Source organism: Oculina patagonica, chromosome 7 (assembly GCF_052425735.1).
Source record: "Oculina patagonica isolate OP01 chromosome 7, crgOcupat, whole genome shotgun sequence".
NCBI lineage: Eukaryota > Metazoa > Cnidaria > Anthozoa > Scleractinia > Oculinidae > Oculina > Oculina patagonica.
In genome coordinates this window covers 20,923,266-20,949,874 of record NC_135764.1, presented here as the reverse complement: position 1 = coordinate 20,949,874, position 26,609 = coordinate 20,923,266, and the positions used below count along the sequence as shown (strand labels likewise).

Genomic DNA, 26,609 nt, shown 5'->3' with positions numbered 1-26,609 from the left:
ATTGTGTGAATAAGCATATAAAATTTGAATGGTCTTGCTTTGTGAAAAAGTGCTATGAATCTGACTGAGGACTACAAGACGGTCTTCCCGCGACTTTATAGGTAAACTCCGAATATGTTGCATTTAATATTTTTTCGTTGTATTTCAATATATCAGACAAGCCTTGGCTGTTACGCTCTCTTGTTTGCTTCACTGAAAATTGCAGCCCGTTTAGGCTGAATAATGTTGCCCTTTACTGCGAGTTGCTTACATATTTGTCGTGAATTTTGAGTTCTTGTGTTTTGGCGCTTTTAGATCGCAAACCTTTTCCCAAACCTTGCTTTGTAGTTATGACAAGAAATACTTGCTCAGCCGTGTTCGGCGAAATAAAAGTCTGCTTTTTTTTGGCCCGATTTATACTAGACACGGATGATCCGTCTGGAGGAACTTGCATTTTAATAAGGTGTGCATTTTTTAGTTCGTCCGATAATACGTTTGTGTATAAATACGGGCAAACAGACGGATCATCCGTCCAGACGAATTACGAAGATAGTTCGTCTGGACGGATGATCCGTCTGTTTGCCCGTATTTATACACAGCCGAATTATCGGACGAACTAAAAAATGCTCTTTTAAAAATGGACCTGTAACCAGGTGGTTGATTCATTAAGAAATAAAAACGTTACTCTGGTTAAAAATTTTTGTAGTAAAATGTTCGTAAAATATCTACAATGTCCCAACGTTTCGGCTTAAACTAAAGCCTTCATCAGGGGAAAGTGATAAGTGAATACAAAAAGCACGTTCTTATATAATATGCAAATCGAGAGCTAATGTTTGTCCCTAAAGGCTAAATTTAGAAATTCGTGCGGTAAATGCATGCCGTCATCGCGGTTTAGCGGATTATTGCAAGTGTTAATTTCCCAAGCCTCCAGAATACGTCTTTTGCGCCAATTTGTGCTTGTACGTAAGATCTTTGACGATTCCCACGAGATGGTGTGGCCAGAATGAAAACAATGTTCCGCTAAAGCTGACTTGTGTGAGTGTTTGTTTTCAACTGCTTTTTGATGCTCTTTGAGTCGGGTGGAAAATTTTCGTTTCGTTTCTCCGATGTAGCTTTTGTCACAAACTTGGCAGGGAATTGAATAAATTGCGCCGCGAGTCTGATCTTTTGGCAATGGATCTTTCGGTTTTGGAAACAAATTGCCGATGGTTTGGTGTGGTTTTAAAGCGACTTTGATATTATAATTGCATAAAATTCGCTTGATTGGTTCCGTAGTACCCTTGATGTACGGCAGAATGCAGAAACCTTTTTTGTCATCCGGTGCAGTTGCAGGCGTTTGTTGAGAAGGTCGTTTCGGTTTGCTTACATCAATCACAAAGCGCTTAGGGTAGCCATTCGCCCTGAGTGCCGCGGTCACATGTTGCATTTCCTTTGACTGTTGATCAACAGAAGATGGAATAGTTTTTGCACGATCAGTCAAAGACTTGACCACAGCCCTTTTGTGAGCAGCCGGATGGTGGGAGTCAAACGAGAGATATCTTTCTGTGTGTGTCGGTTTGCGATAGACTTTAGTGGTCCAAACGATATGTAGATGATGTATGTGCCGCTGTTAAATCCAACCTGGTGCTAACCTTACAGAATCATTTGAACAGTATCGAGCCATCTATCCAATTTACGGTTGAAAGAGAAACAGAACGGAAAATATCCTTTCTTGACGTCACTGTCTGTCGACAAGACGATGGCCAACTCTCCACTAAAGTCTATCGCAAACCGACACACACAGAAAGATATCTCTCGTTTGACTCCCACCATTCGGCTGCTCACAAAAGGGCTGTGGTCAAGTCTTTGACTGATCGTGCAAAAACTATTCCATCTTCTGTTGATCAACAGTCAAAGGAAATGCAACATGTGACCGCGGCACTCAGGGCGAATGGCTACCCTAAGCGCTTTGTGATTGATGTAAGCAAACCGAAACGACCTTCTCAACAAACGCCTGCAACTGCACCGCATGACAAAAAAGGTTTCTGCATTCTGCCGTACATCAAGGGTACTACGGAACCAATCAAGCGAATTTTATGCAATTATAATATCAAAGTCGCTTTAAAACCACACCAACCATCGGCAATTTGTTTCCAAAACCGAAAGATCCATTGCCAAAAGATCAGACTCGCGGCGCAATTTATTCAATTCCCTGCCAAGTTTGTGACAAAAGCTACATCGGAGAAACGAAACGAAAATTTTCCACCCGACTCAAAGAGCATCAAAAAGCAGTTGAAAACAAACACTCACACAAGTCAGCTTTAGCGGAACATTGTTTTCATTCTGGCCACACCATCTCGTGGGAATCGTCAAAGATCTTACGTACAAGCACAAATTGGCGCAAAAGACGTATTCTGGAGGCTTGGGAAATTAACACTTGCAATAATCCGCTAAACCGCGATGACGGCATGCATTTACCGCACGAATTTCTAAATTTAGCCTTTAGGGACAAACATTAGCTCTCGATTTGCATATTATATAAGAACGTGCTTTTTGTATTCACTTATCACTTTCCCCTGATGAAGGCTTTAGTTTAAGCCGAAACGTTGGGACATTGTAGATATTTTACGAACATTTTACTACAAAAATTTTTAACCAGAGTAACGTTTTTATTTCTTAATAAAAAATGCTCGCCTAAATAAAATGCAAATTTGTTTAGACGGATCATCCGTCTCTAGTATAAATCGGGCCATGTATTTGAAGTCTTAAAATGCCTATTTAGGGACCAGCCATTATTTAGAGGGGGGCTGATTCAAGGGGCTAGTCGGTAAGTTAAACTACTAATTATTTAATTATTTAAGAAAGGTAACTTACGTTCTCTTGGCGTAGCTCCTAGCTGGGTTTCTTGAGGCCAGGCATTTTTTACTTCAGAAATCTGGCCTGTAGGTTAAAAGAGGAGAGATTTTGAAAAATAAAAAGTGACAAAAAATAATGTCCTGCAGGAAATGACCAATAAAAAATTTAAGCTAATAGTTTCTGCAGAAACTATTGTGTTGCGTTATTGATAAAGATAAAATAAGCGCTCTAGAATTTTTTTTGGGAAAATTGTCTTTTCGAGTGTTAGTGCCTCTGAAGCAAAATTAGGAATTTACAGTCAAAACAGCTCAAGCTTTCCTGCCAAGGGTGGATTAATTATCTCATTATTGCAAATTTGGTTCATTTTTCGTTTCAATTCTTAAATGCTGATCGGATTGTTACGCGACTGGCACGTGGGAATTTCAGAATTTGCCCAGAATTTGCATAAAATTGTCAACCGTCAAATGTCACACATTGTTTTCTCATCATTTTGTTCTTCACTTGTTTTTTCAACCCTGTGAAAATACCAAAGAAGAGTCGAGGCAAGACATTTTGGTGCAAAATGCTACCTGGCAGAAGAAAAAGTGGGAAAATGTCGTTGACTTAGTTTATGCAAATTAGGAAACTGTTTAAATTCTCACGTGTCTGTCGCATGAATGAAAACAAAATTCGAGTTTCGAATCGAGTCCCCCGTTTGAACACTGAAATCATTCAACTCAAGAATGGATTTCTGGAACGAAAAATGAAATCAAATTTGCAATAATTGAATCATTAATCCACCCTTGATACAATGCCTTAACAAGGCGAGGGGTCTGGGGGGCCCGTGCCCCCCCCCCCCCCAGTTTTTTTTCCCAAAAATTAAAAACAGACCTGTATAAAATGTTGAAAATACAATTTCATCTCCCGAGAGGTTTGAAACAATAACATTTGTACTGTACAGGCCCGCAAATGATCCCGGCCCGCAAATGATCCCGGGACAGCAAATGATCCCCAAATTGGACCGCAAATGATTCCAGGACCGGAAATGACCCCCAAATTGAACCGTAAATGATCCCTTGACCGGAAACAGTCGCCCGACCGTAAACGATGGATTTGCGTGGACTAAAGAATTTGGACAGGGGATTTAACATTTGAACCAGTTTTTTTTTCTTTATAATACAGCAATAACAAAAACAATTCACGCCAGAGAATGTACCGTATTTGAACGATTTTAATTCAAAACTGATATCTCGATATAGCTGCTACATATGTACTGATTACTGACCTAAAACGCGACATAAAGTTTAACAATCCAACCAACAGAAATAAGAACTCTCTCTAAAAAAATATTTATTGAAGTGAAATGCTTTTAGCTGATAGCCATTCATTCATTCACACACGCATCACGCAGCGGTTTAAAGCGACAATGTCTAGACGAAAAGTCACTGACAAGTCTAGAAGAAATTTGAGTTTTGTTGCTTCAAAAATTATTGCAATCACCTCCGCCTCTTGTTCTTGAGCTACTCTCTTTCGAAATCTGTGGTTTATTTTTTCCTTCGAATGTCTTTATCAGGTCACTGAAAAAAATTCTGACACAGGATTTTGGCTACGGTTTCGCGTAACTTTCAGTGCAGGGGCGGAGATGATTGACAGTAAGAAATTTGCACGTGCAAAAGGTGACCGCTCTACGTGTGCGGTATGCAAATAAATCTACCCAGAGACAACAGGAGGAGATTTTGCTGTTGTCATGCGCTAACCGTGGATCGCAGACCGCGTATCGCTGGCGCGTGAATTAATTACCGCCATATCGAACGGTGCATGACGGCCGCGAAATACATGTTAGGATCATTGCTTCAGCTCAAAAAAAACAAATTTTCCTTGCCAATTTATCCTACCTAAAATTTTTTCCCGGAATCGACAATTTTAAACCCAAAAATATCCCTCGATCACTTCGTCACTTAAAATCCTGTGTTCCCCGTCCCTCTCCCCCCTGGGGGTCTTCTTGCACTCAAATTTGTCCAGAGCAGAAAACTGCTGCAGTAACATTCGCTACATGCAAAAATGCCTCAAATCAAAGCCTTACAAAAGCAACAGCACAAAGAGTTCAAAGCACAGTGTTCTTGCAAATATAAAGCAATGCTTTGGTGCCCGGGGGGGGGGGGGGGGGGGTTCTCTCTATATATGCATAGGCTCAGCCTGAAAGGGGTACCTTTTTCAGGCTTTAAGTATACAAAAGGGTAGGATTTCACAAGTTTTGGTATATGAAAGGGCAGGGAAATATAAAAAGGCCTTTAAATAAATATTTCAAACAGACGCAACTTATGGCTGCATTGCACAATACAAAAATTACAAGAAAACTCCCTGTTTTAAGTATGTTCATGTTCAACATACAATAAACATGTTCATGGACTGCGACAGCCAGAAATGCTAGTGTAGGGCAGCAACAAGTAAACATAAGAAGACTGGAAAAACATTTTAACATGTAAGTATTCATGTTTATTTCAATGCAAACAAAATAGAACATTTTGTAAAACAAACAGCACTATAATCCTGCTTCCACCAAGCCAGGCTAATCTTACACCTTAAAAGGCAATCAACAGCAGAACAGATAGATTTGGCCTTAAAATAACTGAAGACACAGGACTAGTTTCAGAAATGTGTCTCTCTCAACAAACTTGCTAAAATCTGCTCTTGCTAACAGGATCATTGGGCCATCTTAATTACTCCTCCTGACAAAATGTATGCTTCTTTGTTTTGATGCTAAAGAACAGCTGGTCATTCTTTATGAAAGTCACTCTCATTCTTAATATAATGGAGGACTCATTGCAGTCACTTCTTATTCAAATATTCACAACTGACCTTATTTCTTTCCCAGATGTGTTATGAGACTGGATGGGGCTCCAGTAATAATTTGGGGATCAAACTTGACTGATTCAACAATATTAAATGCAGTTTGAGTCATGGCATTTCTGAATGTAGCACAAAGTGCATTGACTTTAAGTTCAGTGTATGACATTTGCAGAATGCAGACTTTTCACTCCGGTTAGCCTATTACGCACTCTGATTTGTCTTCTTTTTACTCCGGTTAACCTGAATATCACTTCGGTTAGCTTTCAATAATGATAATGGTAACACAATATACTCTCTTAGTCTGCAGTTGACTACAGTCTGCAGTTTGCATTCTGCATTCTGCAGTCTGCAGTATGCAGTTTGCAAATACCACTGGGACACCACTTTAATTTACAGTTATATGGCCAAGTCTTCCCCAAAAAAGTGTGAAGCAACATATGCAGTAGGCCCGGTAAATCATTTACAATGGTGCCTTGGATTGGCCAAGCTGAAAAGGAAAAAAGGAAAAGAAAAAATAATTATTTGACAGATGTTATGTTTGCTTTATAGATAAATCACTCAAGTATGTATGTGGATATTTAGTCATAAATGATAGTATTATGAGAATATTGCAAGAAATTTAGATTTAAAATAATCAAACAGAGTGGCCAAGATGTATAATTTAATTTTATAGCGAAATAATTTTACATGCAAATACAACAAATGGAAGTGGGAAAAATATGCTAATACGTTTGACCCTGAAAACAGAGTATTATTTCTATTTTAAGACATTAAGCCCGATTTTTGCCAGTGGCCAAAGTAGTAAAAATAGAAACAATACATATAGAACTCTAAGTATTCCAATGAATCTTATTGGATATATGTGTGAATGTTGCATAATGAAGGAAAATTATCATCAGAAATGTCAATAAATATGTTACAATAGGCTTGTCTAAGCCTGATCTTCAGATATTACCCGATGCCAGCGGTTGTTGTTTATTTGAAATGTTTATACCAAGTACACAGAATGAACATTACAATCAACCACTGTACGGCATGTACACGGCAGGTGAGACGGATGTCAAAATCAGTCAAATTGCCTTGAAGAAAACGGGCATGGGAAGGTCTAAAACATTTGAGCAAGATCCCGATTTTTACTTATTTCCCTTCGACAATTTCCAATACAAACATTCTTTTCTTGTAAAATTCCTGTCCATTTTGCGTTGGATATACATGTAGATTCTGAGTTAGTCTAGCAGAAGTGTTTCCCAATGACCAAGGTTTACGGTGATTGAGGGTTTTTAAAGGCAAAATTATCCACGAGTTCGTGTAATCGATGTGCATAGAATGACTAACGATACAAAATTCAAAACACATTACCTCACCTTTTAGCGTTTGTAAGTGAAAGCACTTCCCTTAGGCTTTGTAGCGTGGTAGGAAACATTTGCCCTTTTGATGACAGCGGCCGCCATATTGTCCAAAACCCTTTTCTCCTCAGAGTTCTTCGACGCAGTTTGCCATTGTTAAACCTCAAGTCAATACGTCTACTAACCATGGGTTTAAAAAGGTATAATGTAGCGCCCTCTACACGAAGTAATTTAGCTCAGAAGCTGATATGAAGAGGTTAAACTAGGGTCATAAAAATGTAAACATTCGAAACATTCACTCCTACTAGTCCAAAAAGTGATCGCAACTGCGCATGCACAACCGCAGCTCCTCCTGTTCCCAGAGACTGTGATAGAGTTTCCCTAATGGTCGCGGGTCGCGGGTCGCGGGTCGCGGGTTTCAAGTCGCGTGTCGCGGGTTTTAAATAAGTCGCGGGTTTTGAAAAAGTTGCGGGTTTTGAAAAAAGTCGCGTGTTTTTAAAAAGTTGCGAGTTTTCGATAGAAACCAATTATTTCTCAGTAAAATTCATTCAAACAAATTTAAACTCGTTTTCTTGGGAACTACGTTACAAAGTAGCCAATTACTTTGCGGGTTAAACAATCAAATTACGAACTTCGGAACAAACTCCCCAACTTTGGTCCGGCTAAACTTCCCAAGTTTGCAAGTTGAGGAAGAACAAGACATGTTGCTCGAAAGTCATGTTCATGTCGGAAATTCAGGTGAAGAAAACATGGCAGCAGCGGTAATGTTTCAGCGATTCCAGTGGCTAGAGTTACAAAATATTTGGTTCAGTGAAGTTGAAGAGCCTGACGTCGTTTCGCATGAGCGATCTGCCGATAAATAAATTTTACGTCGGCTGAAATTTGGTCAAATTTAACTTTTTATATACAGCAAATACATCTTTAAAATTTTTGTGAGGCTTTAACTTCAATGTCAAGTCTTCTGCGTTTGTAAACCGAATGAAACTGGACGGCTTTACCGATCTTCACGTGAAATTAATTTTATACAAATGCGAAAGAGTCAGACAAATTTGAATTAAAAGTCGCGACACGTTTACGGCTCAATTCTATTTTTATGGTACGTGTTTTCTTCCGATGGTTTAGCGAAGCAAAACCATTTCTGTCAACATAACTACAGAAGGGTTTTTAAAATCTGCGCCAGTTAAAAATATTTTAAAGAGTTTTTGCCACAGAATACTAGTAAAATATATTTATCAACCGTACGCGTTCAATCATGAATACTTTGGTTCAACTTCATGATCCCTCGCGCAACGTTGTTTTCAAACCTAAAAGCTTGATTGCAAATCATGCAATGTTTGATACCCAATTTGGACATGTTTTTTTTCAGGACGTGATGCAACGGACGGTATATGTAATCCTTATCCTTATACTTACTGTAGGTCAGAACGTTGATACCGACGCCGTGCTTGTTCAAACAACTATTTTGAAACTCGAACAGCTAGAATCGCTGAAATATTTCTGCCACCACTTTGTAACGTGTCTCGTTCCTCCTCAACTTGCAAACTTGGGAAGTTCAGAAGTTCAGTCGGCAAAGTTTGGGAAGTTTGTTCCGAAGTTCGCAATTTGATTGTCTAACTCTGAACTCGCAACGTTACTTCGTAACGTAGTTCCGAAGAAAACGCGATCATTTTAAAACCGGCGTCTTTGCAACCGGTTTGAATTTGTTTGAATGAATTCTACTGAGAAATAAATGCATTCTATTGAAAACTCGCAACTTTTTAAAAACACGCGACTTTTTTCAAAACCCGCGACTTTTTCAAAACCCGCGACTTATTTAAAACCCGCGACACGCGACTTGAAAGCCGCGACCCGCGACCCGCGACCCGCGACCATTAGGGAAACTCGCTGTGATAATACCTCAATCGCTTACTGTAATAACTTAATGTCTGAAAGAGCGAATTGTGAAGGAAAATGTGTTTTCAAATAATGGTTTATAAACTACAAGTGTGTCATGACCTCTGAAATTCGCAGGTAGAAATTTTGTGCGCTTCCAAGGAAAGGAAGCTCGTGTTTACCTTGGCAGCATTGTACAGGAAAAATTCAAAGTGATTAATTAGACAGCAGAGACATCTTCGAAGATTCATGTATATTTTTGAGATGCATTTTCTAAACGAAAAACTTTAATATTCACATGTTAATTTTATTTCGCACGGTATTTTTACCGCTTTTTATCGTTGCGTTTTTGCAACGGCGCTTGTCTTTTATAAATATCACCATCCGTAGACTATTTATAAAGTCCACGCCATTTAAAATATTTTGTTGTATCATTTACACGAATCATTTCCGGTACTGGGATCATTTGCGGTCCAATTTGGGATCATTTGCGGTCCCAGGATCATTTGCGGGCCGGGATCATTTGCGGGCCTGTACAGTACTTCTTCGGCGCAAGCGCATGTTTGGGAAGTTTTCAAAAAACGACCTGCCGATGAAGTCTACGTTTGCCTCTAAAGCAACTCAAACAGTTTAAAACTTACTGTGATGACTCTGAAAGGTGAAACATTTGCTTGTTTCAAGGTACAGAGACAGTCAGTTTCCTATTTTGTAAGTGTTATATTCTCTTCAATGTGCCTTGGTTTGCTGAGACAGTGTAGGAAGTAACTAATTCGTAAATCACAAATAGCTCTTGGAGAACGCTGGAAATAGTACAATATTCTCACTACCTACAATACACATGAATATAACAATGAGATATGGAAGGGTGAAAATGGTCCCCAAATCCACCAGCTTGACCGCTAAACAGTCATAACTCCAAAGAAGACCGGCCTAAATCCAGTCTATTCTCCCATTCCCATAAAGGTTAACGTGGAAAGGCTGGAGTAAAACGCCTAATGCTTTCGCACTGTTAATACACATATCAAACATTTGAAAGGACCTTGCGAACAAACTTTCGCCCAAGAGTATATAATACGTTATGCTAGTTACAAAATCCCTCACGCATATATCCTTCCATTTACAAAACAGTAGTGCGGTAAAAGCCATCCACACAGATATTCTTCCATTTTAAAAACTGAAGTACCACTCACGCACATATTCTTCTGACCATTTTCATAACTCTTGTGCGGTGGCTGAACCACTCACACACATATTCTTCCATTTTCATAACTCTTGTGCGGTGGCCGAGCCACTCACGCACATATTCTTCCATTTTCATAACTCTTGTGCGGTGGCCGAACCACTCACGCACATATTCTTCCATTTTCATAACTCTTGTGCGGTGGCCGAACCACTCACGCACATAATGGAGCAACGTGTGCAGCGCCAGGATTTTCTGTGGGTGGAGCATTAATCAGCGGCTGGAAAGTCTGGCACATTCTGCAAAAGCTTTCCTCTTCGAACTTCGGTTAGACGCACATGTATGAGTGCTGAATAAGCGGCGGAGGCAATGACGCGTGCACAACGGAGCCAAAATATCGCTGTCTTTACTCTGAGATGGTGTTTGACAAATGTACACAATACAAAGAAAGGCGGTAATATATACAACGCTAAGGATTGTGGGATATCTATTGTTATGGAAATATTCTTGTTTTATTTCCGGTACTGAGAATAGCATTTCCAAGCCTCTAGATTTCAAAATTTTTCCCCATGCCAGACCCCCCTAGCGGCTCGCGCCTCCGGCTCTCTCGTGCCCCCCCCCCCCCCCCCCCACTTATTTTACCCTTGCTACGGCACTGTACCAGTGTGATAGGAACGCTTGAGCTGTTTTGACTGTAATTGTGTGCCGTATGTGTGTCTCTTTAGCGGAGAAGAGTGTTACGTTTTTTGTCTCCAACCTTTTCGATCTTCCCGGCCATTCTACTAAAATCATGGTTGTTTCCGATATTTCTCTTAAGTACTTTGATGTGTCAGCTGACGACAAGAATGGCGTAACTTTGTCACGGCATTTCTCCAGCATAGGCAGTAATGACATAAAACGTTTGACAAAAACCTGATCAAAGACAATGGTAATACATTTATAGAGTGCATGTTCCATGTAAATGTTGAAATGCGCTTTTTCAATTAAAGGAGTTTCAGGAGTGAGATCGGACGTTAGCATGTACAGGGGCCCCTAGCAGCCGCTATCAGTCCATTCATGATTTCACCCCACCCAACCCAACCCATGACAACAAGTGAAATACCGGGGACTACAAGACGATCTATCTGAGACTATGTGGAAATGATCACTAGCTGTACTCCGAATAGGTCTGATTAAAATTTACGAGGTTGTTCTTGCATTGCGAATACTGAAATCTTTCCCAGTATATCAGACTAGTCCTGACTGCAATTTCTAGCTTTAGTTAGCTTTTTTTCAAAGGCCAATAAACTGAATTAAGATATCTTTTACACCAAACAACTCAAATGACGTATATTACTGTTCCATGTTCAAAACTGAATAAAGCTTAGACACACAGTTGAATCTGATTATTTTTAGCTTTAAAAAAACAACACGTTTTTGTAGTTGTTTTAGCTTCCTTCAATTTTAAAGTAAATTTGTACATTGTATCGTGATATAATACTACAATAAAATTAGACACATTATGATAGCAAAAGACTACTTAGAAATCACTTCTGTGATTGAACCGGAGCAAGACAATTTTCATACCTAGCAACTTTTCTGCAATCCGTTTTTGTCCTATAGTATTAAGGGCGCATGTAAGACGTCCAACCGTCGCGTCGCTACCTTCCTGGTCTATCCACATTTGCAAGAGCTTATGAGCCCTCTCACTGCTGTCATGGCAATCTCTCTCAAGATTGCGAACCTTTGATTCCGGATCAATCTTAAGCTCGATTCCAAGATCCAGCCAGCAGGTTCCTACGTCGTGCTTTATTTTCACAATTTGCTCTGCTGTAACCTTCCGCAGCTCCAAGAGTTCGTCTGGAAAAGTTATAAAAAACAACTTTGATCATATCCGATGCCATTCTAACTCTAGGTCTGAGCAACAATCAAACGGAGTAATTCGATCCAAGTTAAAGGGGCAGTGTCACCATGATTTAATGCTACCTGAAAATTCAGTGAAGGTGTCGGAAATCCACTAATGGGTAGGAAGAAAGTGGCTTGAAAAGGTCGGGCGAACGTTTTCAAGATGACAGTTGACAGTTTACGAAACATGTAAGGATCCTTTCACAAAAGTCTAATTTATCTAATTTGCGGTTTTAACTTGGGCCACATAGTCTACTGGAATCCTATCCCAGCAAGGAACACGCAATGTTTGTGAGAGTTCAATATAATTATAACGAAGGCTAATCTGCGCATGCGTTTAACGCAAAATACTTTGTTGAACAAAACTGTAGGATGTCGGCTTCCACTTTAAAACCTTGACTATACACTTCATTATTTGGAACAACACTAAAATAAAAATAAAAAAGTACCGCATTGGCTTGTTGAAGCAAAAGTTAAAAGTTGTAATACTCTACATAGAAAACGACCGGCGTTTTGGTGCCCAAACACTTTCAGCAGATAAGTAATTCGTTAGAGCGGATTGTTTTTGGTGAGTAAGTATGTTATCCGTAAGCCACTGACTAACTTAGCTTTTTGTCGATGCGAAGTTTTAAAGAATTGTTCACTAAAAAAAGGTGTCCGTCTTATAGGGAGTTTAGTTGCACTAAAATAACTGAAAAACGGCAGGGACGGGACCAACACCAGGTGTCTGGCCGTCTAATGAAGGTGTTCGTCTCATAGAGGTGTCAGATAAGAGAAATTTGACTAAAGGACCACAAGGAGAGTATAGCGTTTTCTGAAAAATATTTCTATATATTTATACCATTGCGATCTTCATATAATCGTAATAAGTGGTCCAGCGGCTTAGCAGGCAACAACACGAACAAGCCATCACAGAAGAGCATTCTGCACTAAAAAGCGAATAAACCTACACAGCGATAATGTCTAGTAAGAGATTATAGGGGATTTCAGATCGAGGAACTAGTACGAGACTAGGCACGAGTACGGCTTTTCAAACCTAGTGCTAATGCTCTCGATCATCGCATTTCACACCAATCTCACTAATCTCGTACCGATGATCTCATTTTCTAATAATCAGCAACGCGATGGAGTGAGGCGGGGGCTCTAGAAACGAAACTAGATTTAAATTCGAAAGTCGTACTCGTACTCGATCGCTTACTTGTGCTTCAATGAGCTGTAGTCGTGATATTCTACTATCGTAAAACTTTGAAATGTGGTGTACCCTCAAGGGAGCGGTTAATACAATACCACTACACCAATGTGAGAAATCCATGAGAATAACATGCTATTTCCACGGGTCTTACGACTTGCATGCATAATTAAATACTATGGAAATGACTTTGAATAGTAAATAGCAAAAGAGGTTTCTCAAGTAAGGTAAATATTATGTTACGATAAAAATGCGTCCGATAAAAATGCGTCCATACGATAACTTATCGAGAAATCATCAAAACCGTAAAAAATTCGACCGACACAGAGAGACGAAAAGAAACTGGCGATGACTGACCAATCACTGAATCTCTCCATACACCTTACAAATGCATTATGTTAGAAGTTTAACTCAAGCATCTGGCCATTTAGAGATTTTCTAAAATTCTAGCCTTACCTTTCCGCAACTGATCTTCAAGTTCATTTGACGTAGCCTTAGCAGCTTCAGCAGCTAAACGTTATTGTGATAAATCCAAAACCACATGTTAATAGAAGTTAAACAAAACCGTCAGTGAAACAGGTTTGTCTATATTGTACGATTAATTTTAATAAATTAGCCACGGGATAACCAATTGATGGATGCCTTTTTAATTGTTCTCTACGAAATGTAACGTATAACTTCATTTCTCCCAACAATTCTTGCAAACGCATACTTTTATATGTTTGTCCCAAGCATCGTCACAATAGCTTAGTTTTCACATTAACGACTTCTTTAGTCTTCTAGCCTTACCTTTCCACAACTGTTCTCTTAGTTCTTTGCTCTTAGTATCTAAAGCCTCGGCAGCTAAACATTAAATTGATAAATCAAAAACATAAGTAAATAGATGTTGAACAAAACCATCAACGAAACTGATTTATTGATATTCTGTCATTATTTATGTAAAACATCAGCCACTGGGGGTCGCAGAATAGTGAATGTCTGTTTTTTTCTATAAAGCGTAAACTTAACCCTTAATATACTAAGTCCAGTGGATTATTCCGGGATTTTGAGGAAAGGCCATTCAACCACTTATGACGTCACCAATTTACACGTCAGCAGATTTTTGTGACGTGCAACTTATAGAGTTTGGATAGATCGTTCTACAGGAGTGTCCGTCTTGACTATTGACTGGATTCTGACAGAGCTAATCGAAAAAAACGTGATCAGTTTCTCGTGTAAAATTGGTGCTAAACCAGGCCAATATACCCGTACTTGATCATGGTCTCCTTTCCAGGGTTTTCCATTGATTAAGATTAAAACTTTTTACGCCAGTAGAAGGGGTGCACAGAGTAAAAGATAGAGAGAATAAGAAAGTAGAGAAAAACGAAAAGGAAAAGAGCAAGAAAAAAAATCGGTCCAAATTTTGGCTTATGCGCATGCGCCAAGTAAAATGTTGTACATTTTTACAAGGAAATTGCATCAAAAACTTACTGCAGTGTCAGAAAGTGCATTTCTAGCAAATTTTAGGGAAATTTAGGACCGTAGGGCCAAGAAAATCGATTAACGGTTAAAAAAAAACCTGTTTTTGGAGAAATTTCATCATATTAAGGGTTAAGAACATCATTTCTCCCAACACACCTTACATACGTATAATGTTAAATGTTCAGAATCAAGGCCCTTAAGGAGTTTGTTTGAGAATTCTATGTAGCCTTACCTTTCCGCAATTGATCTTTTAGTTCCATACTCTTTGACTCCAAAGCCTCGGCAACTAAAAGTTCTAGTCATAAATCAAAAGCAACATGTTAATCGTAGTTAAACAAAACTTTCTATGACTCAAATGTTTTAGTTGTCCCACGCCCGTGACATAATGAACATTGCCAAGCTTACATGAACATCTTTTTTTATTTTATGTAAAGTGTTTGTTATGATAGCTCAGCTTCGTCATAAACGATTTTTTTTTATAATTCTAGCCTTACCTTTTCGCAACTGATCATCAATTTCCTTACAATTAGACTGTGCAGCTTCAGCAGCTAAACGTAATAAAAGTTAAAGGTATAAATCCAAGACCACGATTTAACATTAACAAAGAAACGACAAAAATGTTCAGTTTAGTTCATTCACCACTGAAGTCACCGATTGACAAATGTTTTAAATGCCGTAACCCGCATGTAACATTTCTCTTAACAAACCTTACAAATGTATCATGATTGACGTTTGTCACAAAGTATATTATGATGGCTCAGTTTGGCCATTTTTTATTTTTTTATATAATTCTAGCCTTACCTTTCCGCAACTGATCTTCTAGTTCCTTGCAAGTAGCCCTAGCAGCCCTAGCAGCTAAAACCAAAACCACACGTTAACAGAAATTAAACAAAACCGTCAATGAAACATTTAGTGCGTCGATTATCAACTTGAAATGATAAAGGTAAATAAAAAGCCGTAGAAAATTTGGAAAAGCTGACATTCCCATGCAGTGTTAAATCGTAATCAAAGAAAATGGGGCGGGGTTGTGTTTGAAGAAGATTGTTAATGAGAAGTTTTCGTTGATTCCGATATGAAAGATGACCTTTACTCATCGTTATTATAGCACAGTTTGGCCATGAACGATTTTAACGTTATAATTCTGATCATGCCTTACCATTCTGCAACTGTTCTTCTAGTTCCTTGCCCTTTGACTCCGCAGCCTCAGCAGCTAAAAGTTATGAATGTTACAATGAAAAATCCAAAACTGGCAATAAAACAGTTTTAATGAAATTCTATGATTAATTAGAATAAATTATGAATTTATTAAAAATGATGACTCTTTTACATTGTACTCTACCAAGAGTAACCTACAACATTATTTCTCTAAACAAACCTTACAAACACATCATGCTTGACGTTTGTCAGAAGCATCGTTTTGATGGCTCAGTTTGGCCATTAACCATTTTTTTTATATATTTCTAGCCTTACCTTTTCGCAACTGATCTTCTAGTTCCTTGTACTTTGCACAATCAGCTGAAAGTTCTAGTAATCAATGCAAAACGAAATGTTAACAGAAACTATAAAGTGTCGCATGCCCTATTCAAGCGAAATGCCGAAACAGTGCTGCAATTCTTTTGTAATGAACTACGCCAAATATTCGAAACCGGTTCATTTTGGACAATATAATTTTAGTAGGAAGTTTACAAAACGAAGCATATAATAGGATTTTATTATCCCTGTCGTCTTTGCTCTTGGGTTAAGATATGGACAGTGTATATGGGGAACACCACTCCAGTGAAGCAATGAACGACATAGTTTGTCAGCTGGAGAAGAGTTGGAGATTTGGGAGATTAATCGGACGTGCTGGAAAAGAACGCGGGCAACAGCGGAAATGTAATGAGAAGATACAACTACAAAAGGAGAAAACGAGCCCTAAGACAACCTTAACGCTTCGTTGGTAGTCAATTCACCGAACGCAGATGCTAAGGGAAAGATCGTTGGTCGCGATATATGAACTATAACCGAGGTTTTTTACCATCAAAAGACGTAGAAATGTTATCCTTGTTTGGATATCTTGACGAAGCACTGTCTCTTGTGTTTGAAATATTACCTAAATTATCCTGAGTGTCTTCCCCTTACATGTTTTAATCATAATCTATTAAAATGAACAACTAATTACATCATAGCCTGCGGTTCCTTCCCTTCTGCAGTAATATTGCTAAACTTAATTAATCGAATCCTTTACAGTTTACCTTCTCTGACTTCTCTGGGTTGAAAACTAACGTAGTGTTTCTCGTGAATGTGTCCCAGCACAAGTGGGTTGGTGATGTCGACAGTGACATGATCTGGATTGATGTTTACTTCATTGTCAAGACTGCTGATAACACGAATACGAGTTTTGTAGCAGTTTGCTGCAGCACGAAGAATCAAATGATCGCCCCAGGTGCCATCTTTTTCCATGTTTTTAAGTAATCAGCCCAGATGGAAAATCCATGGACAAATTTGAACAGAGGTGTTCCATCGGACTTTGAGGAGAGAAACGTTGATTAAATAAACAAACTATATAATAACCTATATACTGACTGTATGCTTATTATGCTGCTGTTGGCACTTACATTGTATACCATGTGACGATTGTGCAATTCTGTCGTTTTTAAGAATACTTCGCTCCAATATTGTGTTGGCATGATGTTTATTCTTCTTGACTCCAGCGGACACCTTTGTGAAAATTGCTGTTTTAGTATCAGGCACAATTTTACTCTGGAAGTCAGTGCCTTGCCACACTGACAAAGCGACTGTCCGATTAAAATCGTATCATTTACTGAGCCTAATACAAAATATTTCGCCTTTTTGGATTTCTTGTAAAAAGCACGCTTACTCCCGTTTTTTATCTAATTCAGGAATTAAATGTAAAATTCCGACAGATTTAAATTAAATGGGATTTCTGCCGCATCTCCGAATTGCCAGTCGAATATTCGACAGAAGTTCGACATTCTCCATACATGTAAGTCGAACTTCACATGTGCCGAATTGAATGCATAAGTTATCCTAATGTATTTGTAAAAATAAGAGGGTTTGTGATAAGCAAGCAAGCTTTCATGGGAGCGGTCATGCATGAAATCCACTGTTCAAGCCACCTGGCCATTGACTTACCAGTTTAGGAAAGTCCCAAAGGAATTGGACTAAGGTTTTCCGCAGTTCCCTATGTGAAATCTGGATTCCTTTAACTCTTTGAAGTTGCTCTGACAACGCGTAGAACATACAGTATTCTAACGCTGAATTAACACTGACGATGAATCCCTTGCCTGCAGCAATCTTTTGCAGTTTCTCTGATTCGTCGATTTCCACGTGAAACTCCTGTGGATCACATTGCTTTTGATCCAGAACAAGAAAACTTCTTTCGGCTGAAAGAAAATAAAAACAAAAATTATTCATTTTTTCAGATGGACTATTAAACAACAAGAGTTCTAAGAACGTTTAACAGGGCTGCAAAAATTTGACTTCATTTTTGCCCATAAAAATTAATAATTTTTAAAACTGCTATTCACCCATCAAAACGTTTCTCGACTTCTTTTTCTAAGAGTTTCTTCCAGAGAAACTTCGTTTAGAAAATAACTTTTTCACGAATCTGATTGCCCAAAATTTAGAAACAAAGTTGGATAAACTTTTTGTTATTGACCAGGTTATGGAGTGCTGCCATGACTGACCTTCATCGATGCTACTGAGTGCGTCCATCTTTACACTTCTAATCTACCTCCTTGAAACCTGGAGTTTTCAACTTTTCGATAAAATCTCTGACAACTCCTAAGGAGGATAAGTAAGCCTTTTACCAGCCTGCAAAGGATACGAAGATTTACTCAGCTTCGACTGTTGCTGTAGATTGCTATTTTGTATTTTCATTCCCATCACCTAAGGCCCTGTTTAAACGTCGACATGAAACATGTTCCATCTAGAACATCTAGTTCAGGGATTACGCGCATGTAAAGTTCCACGTTTAAAGGGGTCCTTTTTGACTACCAATTTGTTGCTAAGAAAAATTTCCGACGGTCTTTTTTTGGAAACCAAACCTCCTAAAGATAAGATTAGGGCACAACTATGTTTTATTGACGAATCCTTAAAGACTTTTAAATCACGGTCATATCTGACAAGTCACGTGATCAGAATAGGAAAAACCCTAAAACTGAAAGGGTTTATAGATCTGAAAATCAAAATCAATGCCAAGAGATAAAGAATGAGCACATGTTTAATGCTCCGTATGTTTTTTTTTTGGAAATTTGCATTAGTATTTTGGCGTAATAAGCGTTCCTTCAGTGCGTTCTGGGCTCGTTCTCTGGCTTCATCCATTTTCATGTGTGTATGATTGTGATGTTTCCCATGTTCTGGGTCGCTACTCTTGGGTAGTCATGTTGTTGGTGTTGTTGGGTGGGTGTGTGTGTGTGTGTGTGTGGCGTCTCAAGAAGGATAGAAGCATAGTTCTCTTCTGAAACTTCTTTCGGGGAATCTTTCGCGCGGTGGGACTGGCACTAGTGCGCGCAATATCAATCAGTGTCCTCCCCACCAAGAATTCACCGTTAAGCTTTGCCGAACACTCCAAAATAGCTTGGCACTAAGAACCATCTTGAGCAATTCCTTAGCAACTGCTCTAGGTCTGTAGTTAATGTCCTCCCCCCCCCCCCCTTAACTGAATGAATGAAATTCGACAGATTTTAATTAAGGTGATTCCCTAGTATTGCATTGCGCATCCTTACTGCACAGAATTTTACGCGTAATTGGCGCGCGCACATAAACAAAATGGCGGCTTTTTCCTATTCGGCATGGCTCGCGCGAGAGAGAAATCATCGTTTTCTCGTAAACGAGTTAGGTGACCTATCTTTTTTTCTCTTAGGTCGAAAGTGGCGATCAAATTCTTTCTATAAAATGAATACAGATCAACTTCGGGGAAAAAAAAAATAACACCGAAAAAAAACTTTCCCAGACCCCCACAAAAAAAAAAAGAAATTATATGGAAAAAAAAAAATCTTCCTCATCTAAACGAATACGGTGACCCCCCTTAAGGTAAACAACCAACTGGCAAAGTTTGGTTGGAAATCTATTAGCAGTTTTATTTCAAGGGAATCACTTTAAATGCGACTTCTGCCTTATTTCCGACTTACTAGTCGAATATTGAGGAAGTTCTACAGCTGATCCATACGTTATGCGCTTACAGAGAAGGAACCGCCTACAGGTCAGTTCGATTTCCAAAGCCGGAAATGCAGGAACTGACTACACATTAAAGGAGCAACGACTTGATATTTTGAGTCATTGGGTGGGGGGGGGAAAAAGAGACCCATTATAAAAAATAAAACAAACCCACACCTCTCCGCCGCGGGGGACCAGGGGCCGAGATTACCCCCCAAAAGGTCTCTGATGAATCTCTTGGTGGAGACGAAACATGCGTGTCAGACCAGCCACGAAAGTATTTATCTGATTACTTTGAAATTGAAGGAAACACCAAAATAATAGTTTTCTGACATGTAAAAACAACAAAAAAAGTAATGAAAACGCGAGAATAAACAAGGATGGTTTTGATTGACAAAGATTAAGACGGACTACGAATGACAATCTTGAAAACAAATGCCAATTTTTTCAAGATTCGTTATCCGTGACGTAGCTTCTTTAAACTTATTCCGGCGTTTTGAAGCCGGCTTCCGGCGTTAGATTCATCTACGTGAATGCGTACTGGTTCACCTTTAGATGAAGGAATTATTGAGCAATTTTTCATGTAGATGCAAATTGTAAAATATTTTACTCTTCCAGTTGTGGGATTCAAACTCGTACCGCCCGCACGACAAGCGACACACATGACCGCGGCGCCAGTTAAAGGAGGGGTGCAAAGTCCACCTCCAAGTCCTCGTCGTGCGCCTTGGTTAAGGCTCCAAAGTAGGGGCATGTCAGACAGGATGGATTACGGCGGGACAAACAACCCTCGTGGCCAGTACGTTTAAATATGTCTACAACTCTGAAAACGAAACCGCAACGGAGCTCTGGTGAAGCTAAGTATGCTAACAACCTACGTAGTGAATTCAGAGGGTTACTGATATTGAAACTGTGAAAACCTTGGCCGGGTGTCTCAGGAGCAACACATCTGGACCATTAACACACGGGAAGTACGAGAATGAAGTGTACAGCGCGGATGAATTTTTTCTCTCCTTTCTGGCTATCTTCTTGTGCTTCTCTTCCATCCCAGTCATTTTTTTGCAGCTTTAGGTGGCTGGCCTTTTGTTAGGGATAACACCGCTCAAGTTTGTCAATAAACTACCTCACCATTAACAATGCTATCGAAAAACGATCACTACAGCTGTATTAGATAAGGATGAAATTTTTTTATGGCAACTCCGACTTCAATAAAACATTTGTTTCGGCGGTTTTTTTTTTTTTTTTTTTTTTTTTTGTTTCGGCGGTGGCATTTTCGCTATACAACGGCGAGACTGAAAAATGTAAGTCCCTAGAGGAGAGTAGTCCCGAGCGCTCAAACAAAAAGCCGACAGAAAATATTGAACATCAAACATAAACATCAAATATTCTAGTTCACTAAGTGACTTGATGGGGGATTGTAGGGAGGGATGGCATGATCTCAGGTTAGGATTGAGCAAATTTTAGGATTTATGTTTATCGCTCGTTGTCCGCAACATAGTCGCCATGGTCTTTTGTCCTTTTCTATTCAACATGCACGTTCTCCAAGACTGTTCAGATCTCTATTTTCTTGTATTTTTTTCTTTGATCTTTACACGTTGCAAAAAGAATCGCAAGAGAACTGACCCCGCCCCCACCACCTCGTGCTTTGCACGCGCGCCCGCTTCACTCGCTGTTTCTCTCGCGTTCTTTTGCGTTTAAAAAAAGAGAGGCTGTGAAAAGTCTGCAATTATTATTCGATTTCTCGCAAGGGAGGTCATTCATATTTGCGGTCTATCCAATTTCAGACATGCAAATTTGTTTGACAGGAGCATTATTTTCAAGTGACAGGTTGACGCCGTTCCAGTGGCTAAGCCAGTTGATTGGCATATTGCTTAATAACTAATATAATGAATATTGATCGGAGGCAAAACGCTTTACGACATTTTGAGCCGTTTAAATATACAACAAACCGCCGGAATGATCGATCGAAAAATGGCATTTGCCTTAGCATGGCGGGCTTAACTAATCGATAACTAATAAACATCCGTTGTTAATTGCTCGCTAACGTCTTGATTGTCTGTTACATAATCGAACTTGAATCACTGGAAGCACTGTAGAGTGAAATAAACAATTTCAGACCTGACTGAAGAATCGACATCCTTTTTTTATATCAGACCTTAATAAATGCTCTCAATGTGCGCAAACATTTAAAAGGAGCATCAAAACCCCCCAAGATTAAATCGCACTTCTCCTGAGAGGTAAATAATAAGGATCACAATTAAGGTAGTTTCTTCCAATAATTATATATAGTTCCTGACTTTTTTGCACAAACCATACCCATTTTCAGACGAAAAAATCAATAGTCAAAATCTATATCCTATTTTAAACCAATCGACTCGAAAACGTTTCCCTTTGGTGCCAATAAGCTTACATAAGGCGGTACCCCCCTGGTTGCAAGGCTAGACCATTGCGTGATTGGAGTGCATCAGGAAGTGCATCGGGCTCTATAAATTAAAAGTGGCGAAAAAGCTCCGTGTTTTTGTAGTAATGCGATGTTAAATTCTTATTTACGTGAAATTTGATTCCGCTCTGAAATAATACGATACCTTGGTAATTAACCTGGTTACTTACTAATCAACTGCGCTCTTCAATCGCACTGGACTTGGTAGACTGGTGTGGAATGTCCCTTGCTTCACTAAGATTGGAGCTTAACAGCGATGTTGTTCTGTCGTGTTCTACGTAGTTTCCTGACTCTCAACTCAATCGGATGGCTTCTCTACTTGTAACCTTAACTAATCAATTGAAAGTAAAGAAAATTAGATGGGCTGTTCACAGTCGAAATACATCAGATGGACAAATTAGCATCATAAAAGATAGAAACGCACTATTCCTTAAGTGATATTTCACATCCCAGAGAAAAGCACAGACTCACACTTTCACTTACAACGTGACAACGCGGTTTAACTCAGCCTGGCTTGGTTTAGCAGTTGAATTATGCCTGTAAATACCTTTGAATCTTCGCGCTGCAAGGAAGTAAACTAAATGCGAAATTCAAGTGTATGCAAAGCGAGTGTTGCACTGCTATTTTGCCTAAAGCAGTTGACTTGTCATCATGAATTACCATAACATCAGTTATAATGCCTAAATTATCGAAGATTGATTTCTTCCGGGTTTTTGTGCGGCTCAGACAAAGTGACACCCATATAACGTCAGGATGTCATCCGTGATTTACTAAATGTGTTTCCATCTTAAATTAGTTGTTAATAACCTTATTTTAATTTGCATTGCACAGCGTGGCATAGTAAGCCATTTTGAATTTAAAATATCTATACTACTCTTATCTACAGGACCATTTAGTAAAGGTTTCATAATGAAAAGCACTTTGCATTTAACTCAAAATATAGCGCCCTTAAATCAGGTGTAGAGAGTACTTCATTTTTGCATCATCTCCAATCATAGTTCATCGCACATACCCTTCCTACTTGCAAAGCGATCGCTTCTCATTACATTAGCTAGGCGGACAATCCACAGGAAATGGACAGGTCCCTTGTAGTGTGTTTTAAAGAGGGGGATTTATTGTGCTACACAGTGATCAATTAGGTCAATGCAGTCAATGCAGATAAAGTCGGTGGTTTTGTCGGCAAGATATGGAATTGAGATGCAAGCATGACGAGCGGAAGCACGTCACTCACTGTGTCAGTTAATTTGCGTAAATTTGAGATATTCCTACCTTTCAATCCACATGTGTTTCAGTTACAGTAGACGGCAGTACCGAACGATTGAACAGCCATGTTACGTTATGTTGATCATCGTGACAAAACACTGAGTCTCCGTTTGGCTAGCTTATAATGTTTTACATATATAGCTGCACCACTACTGACCGTGAATATGACACGATCGAACTCAGAAAGGACAGAGGGACAGCCAAGGCGACTACAGTTATTGAGGCATCAGTTAAACAAACAAGAGCCATAAACAAAATAATCGAGCTTACCCTTAAATATTTTCGACTCATGCAACAAATTGAAGAAGATAGAGTAACCACAGACTGAGTTGGACGGTCCTCGACAATTCGTTGTTGCCCTTTTTTCTTGGCCAAAGGAAATGCAGCTTTGGAAAATCTGATTTTTTCAGCTCAACATGCACCAGCGCTAAACGAGGAAGCGAATTTAAACGCCAAATTAGATACCCAAGCGAACACGATACTATTTTGTCTGATCCCATTGACCTGTTATTTTTGCAGCTCGAACAGGTAGCAACAGCACTGTCCCGTCTGACCTCAATTTTGAAAGATGGCTTTCTTCCAGGTTATTACGAACCGTTACAGAAACCCCTTAAAAAAAGAAAACAAACAATAGTTGAAAGTAAAACAACGCTTAGATTTCCAACCGCATTCCTCGCAAAAAAACAAGAAACCCTGTGGGTTCATAAACGGGCCTTGGAACGTTCTGTAATAATTGAGGTCAGTGCTCTCGTTCTGATTGGTCAAAAACGTGTGAGTCATTGTACACAGTGGACGTTTGGATTAGGATTGAAGGCTAATCAATTTGGGTTTTGTTGTTATTGTTGTTATTGTTTTTAAGGCAGGATAGTGCTAAAAGAAATACAATTTCACTACTTTTCTTGTTCAATAAACATTGCGTTACCCTATAGCATGTATTGCGCGACGTTCCTTACGCGGTAACCGATACGAGTGACTTATCCTGAAATCCGAAAATTTTGGCAACTCACAGCTAGCAAACGTAGCTGAAAAAGTTAAAACTCGCATAGCCGTCTTTGAACCTATAGTATTTAGTATCTATAGTATTTTAGGTATTTTAATTGTGTCCCCAATTAGTCCATAAGGGCTAAACACACAGACACGGTAATAAAGTTATTATTATTATTATTATTATTGAACTGGAAATTCTGTTTTCTTGGTCATTCTGTGCTTGCTCCAGTCAAACTTAAATATATCTTAATTCTGTAACATAAAAATTTACAACCTATTCGTTCAGTCTTCCCTTCTGACAGCGAGTGGCGTTTAATATTCGGGTGGGGGGGGGGGGGGGTGTGGTTGCTAATCTCTTTTTGTTTTAATTTTTGACTTGACGTACCCAAGTAAAATATAGAATTGAAATAATGGATAGCTCGCTCGGTGGATTTGTTTAAGAAATTTTGAAAGGTACTTTTAAACATCTAAATGGCAGTTTTCCCTATCGTTTTATATACCCCAAGTCGTGAAATCTCCGCTTTACCCTCCTATACACCTTTAGCCTATAAAAGTTACCTTTTTCGAGGTAAGCCACTTTAGGCCTAAAGACAGTACCGTAAAAATGTCGATTATATAGCCCCCGATTGAAATAAATCAAGACTAGCGGTCCTTTAAATGTCCAAGCTCTTAGAAATTTACCGAGTACATTTTTATAGCGGTTTCAACAATCTGGCCGTCAAACTAAAATTAATTAAATCTATTGTTGCGCGAATAAGCATAATCCTACGATAATTTCTAATTTATTACCGTACCTGTTGCTCAAAGAAATATTTTCCAGTCGACAGATAAAACTTGTTTCATGGCTTTGTTTGGAATCAGAATTTATTTATTCTATACCATTTACTTGACACCTAATTTAAAAACACGCGCGAGACTTATCCCGGGTATCCGGGCTGACGCTGGCATAATCGTGTACTTGGCAAAAAGATAGCCCACCTAAAATGGTGCCCCGGGAAGGTATGTAAATGAAAATGCTTTAAGTGTCTTATAAAGCAACGTACAAAAAGCTGCCTCTCCCGGGGTAGCTCGGTTAGCCGGGAAACCTTCCCCTCATATAAACAAGCCGGGAAACGAGCCCTAATTTAAGAATTAAGGGAGGTCCTTCTTAACGACCAATCAGTTGCTAAGAAAGATTTCTGACCATCGACTTTTGGAAACCAAACCTCCTACGGATGAGAGTTTTGCACAACTTTGTTCTTTCGAAGAGTTATTCAAGAGTTTCAAATCACGGTCATATCTGACAAGTCACGTGACCGGAATAGAAAATATTCTAAAACTGAAAGCGCATATAGATCTTAAAATTCAAATCAGTGCTAACAGATAAAGAACGTCCACGCGCGTAATGCTTCGTATGTTTTTTTATGAAATTTGCATTATTATTAGTTATGGCATAAAAAAGACCCGTATTTTCAGACTTTCTTTAGTAGCGTCCCATTTTTACATGTATATGGAAAATCCATACGAACGATTACAAAGAAGGGTATGTTGAATATACTTCGTTGAAAAAAATCGGAACTCTACCTTTCCCTCAAACGTTTAGGGATTTTAACGTTTGGGACTGGCACTAGTTACGCGCGCGCAATATCATTTTTTTAATGAAGTTGTCCTCCCCACCCAAAATTCACCATTAAGCCTTGCCGAACACTTCAAAATAGCTTGCAATAAAAACCCATCTTTAGCAACTGCTCTAGATCTGTAGTTAAGAAGGACCCCCCTTAATAATAAGATTATAAATTACAGTTTTCTTTGAGGTAGTGAAAAGCCTCGAAACTGTAGACTACGCACCCAAATTTATTGTATTCAAATCGGAAAAAGCCATCAACATCATTTGTCGATAATTTTCTAAATCTCTTCCGAGACTGCGCACAAGCGTGAAGTCGATGGAATGGCGGGCGACTTCTTTAAAATTCGCGCTTCATTTTCAGCAACTAATTGTCTTATGCGAGTTGATCAGCCAATCGAATTACGGGATTTGCATAAGGACTCTAGTTGGTGTCTTCTTGTTTGCATTTAGGACGATCTTCTAATGTCGAGATGCTTGTGTGAGTACCGTGGAACGTGAAAAACGAATGAAAATCGTGCTCCTTTCTCGACGCCTAGGATGCACTGGTGCTTGTGCCCTGTTTTTGGCCGGTCTCGGATGCC

The 26,609-nt window shown here is 39.1% G+C and overlaps 1 long non-coding RNA gene and 1 pseudogene across 2 annotated transcripts in view; both read right to left on the bottom strand.

Annotated features, from left to right (window-relative positions):
• LOC144661523 (uncharacterized) overlaps positions 1-23,938 on the bottom strand; it is a 29,854-nt pseudogene extending 5,916 nt beyond the window's left edge. The window contains exons 1-14 of the transcript XR_013572297.1: positions 23,706-23,938; positions 22,343-22,503; positions 18,265-18,391; positions 17,711-17,961; positions 16,810-17,082; positions 16,046-16,099; positions 15,732-15,785; positions 15,377-15,430; positions 15,070-15,123; positions 14,808-14,870; positions 13,904-13,957; positions 13,571-13,624; positions 11,608-11,880; positions 2,833-2,898 (exon numbers count right to left, since the gene is read on the bottom strand). The product of XR_013572297.1 is annotated as an uncharacterized LOC144661523 (transcript). The remainder of the gene's footprint in view (positions 1-2,832; positions 2,899-11,607; positions 11,881-13,570; positions 13,625-13,903; positions 13,958-14,807; positions 14,871-15,069; positions 15,124-15,376; positions 15,431-15,731; positions 15,786-16,045; positions 16,100-16,809; positions 17,083-17,710; positions 17,962-18,264; positions 18,392-22,342; positions 22,504-23,705) is intronic.
• LOC144661570 (uncharacterized) lies at positions 5,267-7,301 on the bottom strand. The gene is made up of 2 exons (XR_013572308.1): positions 7,008-7,301; positions 5,267-6,130 (listed from the first exon to the last, which is right to left on the bottom strand). It is a non-coding gene; the product is annotated as an uncharacterized LOC144661570 (long non-coding RNA).
• Positions 23,939-26,609: the final 2,671 nt, after the last annotated feature.